The sequence below is a fragment of the Cryptomeria japonica genome, unplaced genomic scaffold (genome assembly GCF_030272615.1).
Source record: "Cryptomeria japonica unplaced genomic scaffold, Sugi_1.0 HiC_scaffold_83, whole genome shotgun sequence".
NCBI lineage: Eukaryota > Viridiplantae > Streptophyta > Pinopsida > Cupressales > Cupressaceae > Cryptomeria > Cryptomeria japonica.
The window spans coordinates 76,846-85,000 of NW_026728905.1; the positions used below are offsets into that span (position 1 = coordinate 76,846).

General features: G+C 58.4%; 1 non-coding gene across 1 annotated transcript; it reads left to right on the plus strand.

The window, feature by feature from the left end:
• The first annotated feature begins 6,172 nt into the window (after positions 1 to 6,172).
• LOC131864315 (5S ribosomal RNA) lies at positions 6,173 to 6,291 on the plus strand. The gene has a single exon (XR_009363147.1). It is a non-coding gene; the product is annotated as a 5S ribosomal RNA (ribosomal RNA).
• The last annotated feature ends 1,864 nt before the right edge of the window (positions 6,292 to 8,155 follow it).

The following is an 8,155-nucleotide window of genomic DNA, read 5'->3' on the forward strand; positions in this document are numbered from 1 at the left end:
CATTGCAAGGACGTGTTGGAGCGACTACCATTGCCGAACCATTCCGCAGGTCGAGTCCATACCAAGGCCGCATAGAGATTCACGATGAGCTCCTGCATAGCAATCAGGAGACTTGCCGTGTCCATCACAATCGATAAATCCTGGTGCAAGATTTTTGCATCCGAGCGCTCCAACCAGTCGAGCACCAGCATCAATCGACATAAACGGGCACGGGGGGAGGATGCTCGAGAACACTACCTCCCCTATATAAGTTATTTGTCCGATTCTCAAGCAGCCGAAGTCTGGTCATCGAATCGGGTCAAAGACCACAACTTCCGACTTTACCCACAATGCAAGTCATCGAATCGAACATCGGCCCCCGAGTCGGACTCCATGCGTATGTCAGGTCATCGGACCCAAATTCCGCCTTCCTGCGCATGGCGGGCCATCAATATCAACTCGGTCATCGGACCCAAACTCCGCCTTTCTGCGCATGGCACGCCTTCAAATCGGTCATCGGACCCAAATTCCGCCTTCCTGTGCATGGCGGGCCATCAACATCAACTCGGTCATCGGACCCAAATTCCGCCTTTCTGCGCATGGCACGCCATCAACTCGGTCATCGGACCCAAATTCCGCCTTCCTGCGCATGGCAGGTCATCGGACACAAATTCAGACCTCGCCAATATGCCTACGTATCGAATCGGTCATCGGACCCAACTTCCGACTTCATCCATACTGTAGGGTCTTTGAGGTTGGCGCGGTGCGCTCAACCCGGGGAGTCGACCCATCGAAGCATACACCTCCCCTATATAAGCTATTTGTCCGATTCCCACACCTGTGTAGTTTGCACCTCTGACCAGGACATCGACCCCAACTTCCGAACTCGACTGCAACGACGGCACCAGCGCCTTGGTGCGCACCTTGCGACGCACAGTCCCAACATTCGCCTTCCTGCACATGGCAGGTCATCGGACCCAAATTCCGACCTCGCGAGTATGCCTACATATCGAATCGGTCATCGGACACAACTTCCGACTTCATCCATACCGTAGGGTCTTTGAGGTTGGCGCGGTGCGCTCAACCCGGGGAGTCGACCCAACGAAGCATACACCTCCCCTATATAAGCTATTTGTCCGATTCCCACACCTGTGTAGTTTGCACCTCCGATCAGGACATCGACCCCAACTTCCGAACTCGCCTGCAACGACCGAACCAGCGCCTTGGTGCGCACCTTGCAACGCACAGTGCCAACATTCGCCTTCCTGCACATGGCAGGTCATCGGACCCAAATTCCGACCTCGCGAGTATGCCTACATATCGAATCGGTCATCGGACCCAACTTCCGACTTCATCCATACCGTAGGGTCTTTGAGGTTGGCGCGGTGCGCTCAACCCGGGGAGTCGACCCAACGAAGCATACACCTCCCCTATATAAGCTATTTGTCCGATTCCCACACCTGTGTAGCTTGCACCTCCGATCAGGACATCGACCCCAACTTCCGAACTCGACTAAAAAGACCGCACCAGCACCTTGGTGTGCACCTTGCAACGCACAGTGCCAACATTCGCCTTCCTGCACATGGCAGGTCATCGGACCCAAATTCCGACCTCATGAGCATACCTACTAATCGAATCGGTCATCGGACCCAACTTCCGACTTCATCCATACCGTAGGGTCTTTGAGGTTGGCGCGGTGCGCTCAACCTGGGGAGTCGACCCATCGAAGCATACACCTCCCCTATATAAGCTATTTGTCCGATTCCGACACCTGTGTAGTTTGCACCTCCGCTCAGGACATCGACCCCAACTTCCGAACTCGCCTGCAACGACCGAACCAGCGCCTTGGTGCGCACCAAAAGTGCGCACTTTTGGAGGGCACTTTTGTGCGCTCCAAAGGTGCGCACTTTTGGAGGGCACTTTTGTGCGCTCCAAAGGTGCGCACTTTTGGAGGGCACTTTTTGGAGGGCACTTTTGTGCGCTCCAAAGGTGCGCACTTTTGGAGGGCACTTTTTGGAGGGCACTTTTCTGCGCTCCAAAGGTGCGCACTTTTGGAGGGCACTTTTTGGAGGGCACTTTTCTGCGCTCCAAAGGTGCGCACTTTTGGAGGGCACTTTTTGGAGGGCACTTTTCTGCGCTCCAAAGGTGCGCACTTTTGGAGGGCACTTTTTGGAGGGCACTTTTCTGCGCTCCAAAGGTGCGCACTTTTGGAGGGCACTTTTGTGCACTCCAAAGGTGCACACTTTTGGAGGGCACTTTTTGGAGGGCACTTTTCTGCACTCCAAAGGTGCGCACTTTTGGAGGGCACTTTTTGGAGGGCACTTTTGTGCGCTCCAAAGGTGCGCACTTTTGGAGGGCACTTTTTGGAGGGCACTTTTGTGCGCTCCAAAGGTGCGCACTTTTGGAGGGCACTTTTGTGCACTCCAAAGGTGCGCACTTTTGGAGGGCACTTTTCCTGCGCTCCAAAGGTGCACACCTAGGTGAGCACCTTCGACCACACCTTGTAGCACACCAAACTCTGACTTTCGACTTCATCCGCAATGCAGGGTCTTTGAGGTTGGCGCAATGCGCACAACCAGGGGAGTCGACCCATCAAACCCAACACCTCCCCTATATAAGCTATTTGTCTGATTCTCATACATGCGTAGCCTGCAGGAGCAATTAGGACATCGACCCCAACTTTCGGCTTCTAAACGAAAACAAGGTCTTTGAGGTTGGTGTAATGCGAACAACTAGGGGAGTCAACCCATCAAACCCAACACCTCCCCTATATAAGCTATTTGTCTGATTCTCATACATGTGTAGTCTACAGGAGCAATTAGGACATCGACCCCAACTTTTGACTTCTTAACGAAAACAAGGTCTTTGAGGTTGACGTAATGCGCACAACCAGGGGAGTCGACCCATCAAACCCAACACCTCCCCTATATAAGCTATTTGTCCGATTCTCATACATGTGTAGCCTACAGGAGCCATTAGGACATTGACCCCAACTTTTGACTTCTTAACGAAAACAAGGTCTTTGAGGTTGGCGTAATGCGCACAACCAAGGGAGTTGACCCATCAAACCCAACACCTCCCCTATATAAGCTATTTGTCTGATTCTCATACATGTGTAGCCTGCAACAACGATTAGGACATCCACCCCAACTTCTGAATTCGTCTGCGTTGACCGCACCAAAGGTGCACGCCTTGGTGCTCACCAAAATCCGACTTCCGACTTCTTCTGCTATGCGGGGTCTTTGAGGTTGGCGCAGTGCGCACAACCAGGGGAGTCAACCCACCGAATGCAACACCTCCCCTATATAAGCTATTTGTCTGATTCTCATACATGCGTAGACTGCAGCAATGATTAGGACATCCACCCCAACTTTTGACTTCTTAAACAAGACAGGGTCTTTGAAGTTGGTGCAGTGCACACAACCAGGGGAGTCGACCCATCAAACGCAACACCTCCCCTATATAAAGCTATTTGTCCGATTCTCATACGTGTAGTCTGCAGCAGCGATTAGGACATCGACCCCAACTTCCGAATTCGTTTGCATTGACCGCACCAAAGGTGCACGCCTTGGTGTGCACCTTGGAGTGCACTTTGGTGCTCACCTCGGTGCACACTTTGGTGTGCACCTCGGTGTGCACCAAAGGTGCGCACCTTGGAGCGCACCAAAGGTGTACACTTTGGAGCGCACCACATAGGGTCTTTGAGAGGTTGGCGCAGTGCGCACACCAAGGTGGGTGTTGAGGTGCGTGCCGAGGTGGGTGGGTGCTAGGGTGCGCTCCATGGTGGGTGCCAGGGTGGGTGCGTGCTAGGGTGGATTCCAAAGAGGGTCATAGGGTGGGTGCCAAGGTGGGTTGGTGATATAGTGGGTTCAAAGGTGGGTACTAGGGTGGGTTCCAAGGTGGGTCACAAGTTGGGTGCCAGGATGCGTGGGTGTTAGGTTGGGTGCCAAGGTGGGCTCCTGCGTGGGTGGGTGCTAGGGTGGGTTTCAAGGTGGACGCGAGGGCGGGTGCCAAGGTGGGTAACAAGTTGGGTGTTAGGATGGGTGAGTGCTAGAGTGGGTGCCAAGGTGGGTGGGTGCTAAGGTGGATGCCAAGGTGGTTCACAGGGTGGGTGGGTTCTAGGGTGAGTTCCAAGGTGGGTCACAGGTTTAGTGCTAGGGTGCGTGTCAAGGCGGGTGTCGAGGTGCCTGGGTGCTAGGGTGTGGATGCCAATGTGGGTCATAGGGTGGGTACTAGGGTGGGCTGCAATGTGGGTGCCAAGGTGGGTAACATGCTCGGTTGGTTCTAAATTGGGTGTCAGGGTGGGTGTGCACCCACCTTGCCCGAGGTGGGTGCCAAGGTGCCAGTGTGGGTGGGTGCTAAGGTGGATGCCAAGGTGGGTGAGAAGGTGGGTGATAGGTTGAGTGGTAGGATGGGTGGGTGCCAAGATGGGTCACAGGGTGGGTGCAAGGGTGGGTAGGTGCTAGGGTTGGTGTCAGGGTGGGTGGGTGCTAGGTTGGGTTCCAAGGTGGGTGCGAGGGTGAGTGTCAAGGTGGGTCACAGGTTAGGTGCTAGGATGGGTGAGTGCTAGGGTGCAAAGGTGCCAGGGTGGGTGCTAGGATGGGTCGATGCTAGGGTGAGTGGCAAGGTGGGTCCACAAGTGTCAAGGTGGGTGCCGAGGTGGGTGCCAACTTGGGTTCCAAGGTGGGTGCCAAGTGGGCGACTGCTATGGTGGATGCCAAGGTGGGTCACGGGGTGGGTGCCAAGTTGCTAGGTTGTGTTCCAAGGTGGGTGCCAACGTGGCTGCTAGGGTGCGTGGGTTAAAGGGTGTGTCACAACGTGGGTGCCAGGATGGGTGCGCACCCACACTGGCCAAGACGGGTGCAAGGTTGGGTTCCAAGCCCGGTCACAGGCTGGGTGCTAGGATGGGTGGGTGCCAAGGTGGGCACCAGGGTGGGTGCACCCACCCTGGCCAAGGTGGGTCACGGGGTGGGTCCTAGGGTGGGTAACGGGGTGGGTACTAAGGTGCGTGCCAAGGTGGGTCATGGGGTGGGTGCCAAGGTGGGCACCAGGGTGGGTGTGCACCAACCCTAGCCAGGGTAGGTCACGGGGTGGTTGTCGGGGTGGGCGTCAAGGAGCCAAGGTGGGTGGCAAGTAGCCAAGTTGCGTGCCAAGGTGGGTGTCGGGGTGGGTGCCAAGGATCCAAGGTGGGTGCCAAGGAACCAAGGTGGGTGTCTGGGTGGGTGCCGAGGTGGGAGCCAGGGTGGGTCCCAAGGTGAGTGCAAAGGTGGGTGCCAGGGTCAAGGTGAGTGCCAATGTGGGTTCCAAGGTGCCAGGGTCAGGGTGAGTGCCAATGTGGGTTCAAAGGTGCTAAGTTGGGTGCGAGGTTGGGTGCGAGGGTGGGTGGGTGCCAAGGTGTGCTAGGTGGAAGCCCGGGTGGGTCGGCATCCCATGGGTGTCGAGTTGGGTGCCTGATGGGTGCTTCTTGTCAAGTTTTAGTCGTCGGGACTCATTTCGAGCCTTAGAGGTCGTTTCTTGTCCGGTTGCCCTGTCTTCGACCTGGGAACCCAATTTTGGTCCTCGGGTCCCATTTTTTTTTGTCTCGCATCCCACTTTTGGCCTGTGGCCTTTTCGGGGTCGATTCTCGTTTTGGGCATCAGAGCATGTTTCTTCTCCTAAAACCCAATATTTGTTTATTAAGTCTCGGAACACATTTTTGTTCTCGTGGACCCATCATGGGTCTTGGAACGCATTTGTGGTCCTTGGGTCCCATTTTGCATCCCGAAACTTGTGTTTTGGTGCTTGATCCCTATTTTGGGTGCCCACCTTGCACCAAGTGCGCACCCGGGGCAAACCGAGCGCCTTGGTGCACCGGGGCAAGATCGAGCGTGCACCCGAGGCGCCCCGAACATGCACCAAGGTGCACTCGGCCCACATGTGAGCGCAGGTCGTTGCGCCCGAGGTGGTGTGTGGGCACCGCGTTGCAGACGGGACACTGCACGCACACGACGCCCCGTCCAGGTGCACGCACGTAGGCCGGGCCGGGTGCACACCCGACGCCCTAGCAAGGTGCGCGCACCCGGGCAGGGCTCACACTTGGCGAACGGGGCGCACTTCGCGAGGGAGGGTGTGCACCTCGACGGGGGTGGGTGGCCGGGGTGGATTCGCACGTGGGTCGCGGTTTGCTAAGTACACACTGCGACAAGCTCATAACGGGTGCGATCATACCAGCGTTAGTGCACCGGATCCCATCAGAACTCCGCAGTTAAGCGCGCTTGGGCCGGAGTAGTACTGGGATGGGTGACCTCCCGGGAAGTCCCGGTGTTGCACCCTTTTTTAGTTTTTCGCCGGGCGTCGCAATGCTATTTGAATAAACCTTTTGCCCGTTTGCGTTCTCGTCGGGGCCGGGCCGGGCCGGGGTGCGCTGCCCGCACTACCGCGCGCGCGGGGGGCGACACCGAGCGCGCACCCGAGGCGCCCCGAGCACACAGGCCACGGTGCAACCCGGGCGTTGTGCGCGCACCCCGGTGCGCCCGAGGTGCTGCGCGCGCACCCAGGTGAAATCGGTGTGCACCTCGGCCAGTGCGCGCTCGGTCGAGTCGCGCACGTTGGCCAAGGTGCACGGTGATGTTTCTTACTCTAAGGTTCCGCACCAGACGCCCGGGACAGGTGAGCGAAGCTGGGCGGGGCCGGGTGCGCGGCCGGGGCAGGTGCACGCAGCTGGAGAGAGCTTTGGAGCACACCAGAGGTGCGCACCTTGGAGCACACTTCGGAGCGCACCAATGATGCGCTCCATTCAAAAGTTTCCTGAAAAGGCAAAAAAAGTTGAGATTATAGAATTTCCCACTTGAGAGATTGTAAAAAAAAAAAATTTAAAATGAAGGAAACGCGGGTGCCAAGGTGTGCGCGCCCGGGTGCGCAGCCCAGCCAAGGTGTGCGCACCAAGGCGCCCACCCTGGCGAAGGTGCACGCAAGGTGCGCACCCGAGGCAAACCGGACAATTAACCCAACTTTCGACTTCGCGCGCACCTGCGCACCTTGGAGCGCACTTCGGAGCGCTCCTTGTTGCGCACCAATCTTGGGCACCTCGGAGTGCACCATGGCGCCCACCAAGGTGCGCACCCGGGGCAAACCGAGCTCCGACTTCGTGCGCACCTTGGAGCGCACGAAAGGTGCGCACCATGGCGCCCACCAAGGTGCGCAGCCCAGCCAAGGCGTGCGCATCAAGGTGCGCACCCTGGCGAAGGTGCGCACCCGGGGCAAACCGAGCTCCGACTTCGTGCGCACCTTGGAGCGCACAAAGGGTGCGCAACCCAGCCAAGGTGTGCGCACCCCGGGCAAACCGAGCTCCGAATCGTGCGCACCTTGGAGCACACTTCGGAGCCCTCCTTGGTGCGCACCGATGTTGCGCACCTCGGAGCGCACCCGGGGAAAACAATGCAATTAACCCGACTTTCGACTTCGTGGGCACCTCGGAGCGCTCTCGGGTTCGCACCTCGGAGCACACCGAGGTGCGCACCTTTGATGCGCTGCCTTCACCAATTTCCAGAAAAGGCAAGAAAACATTGAGAAGGTGTGCGCACCGAGGTGCCCACCCTGGCGAAGGTGCACGCGAGGTGCGCACCCGGGGCAAACCGGGCTCCGACTTCGTGCACGCCATGCTGCGCACCTTGGAGGGCCATGGTGCGCACCTTGGAGCACACTTCGGAGCGCTCAATGGTGCCCAACCCAGCCAAGGTGCCCACCGCGGCGAAGGTGCACGCGAGGTGCGCACCCGGGGCAAACCGGGCTCCGACTTCGTGCACGCCGCACCTTGGAGCACACTTCGGAGCGCTCCTTGGTGCGCACCAGGGCGCGCAACCCAGCCGAGGTGCCCACCCCGGCGAAGGTGCACGCGGGGTGCGCACCCGGGGCAAACCGGGCTCCGACTTCGTGCACGCCATGGTGCCCACCGCGCCAAGGTGCACGCGAGGTGCGCACCCGGGGCAAACCGGGCTCCGACTTCGTGCACGCCGCACCTTGGAGCACACTTCGGAGCACTCCTTGGTGCGCACCAGGGCGCGCAACCCAGCCGAGGTGCCCACCCCGGCGAAGGTGCACGCGAGGTGCGCACCCGGGGCAAACCGGGCTCCGACTTCGTGCACGCCATGGTGCCCACCGCGGCGAAGGTGCACGCGAGGTGCGCACCCGGGGCAAA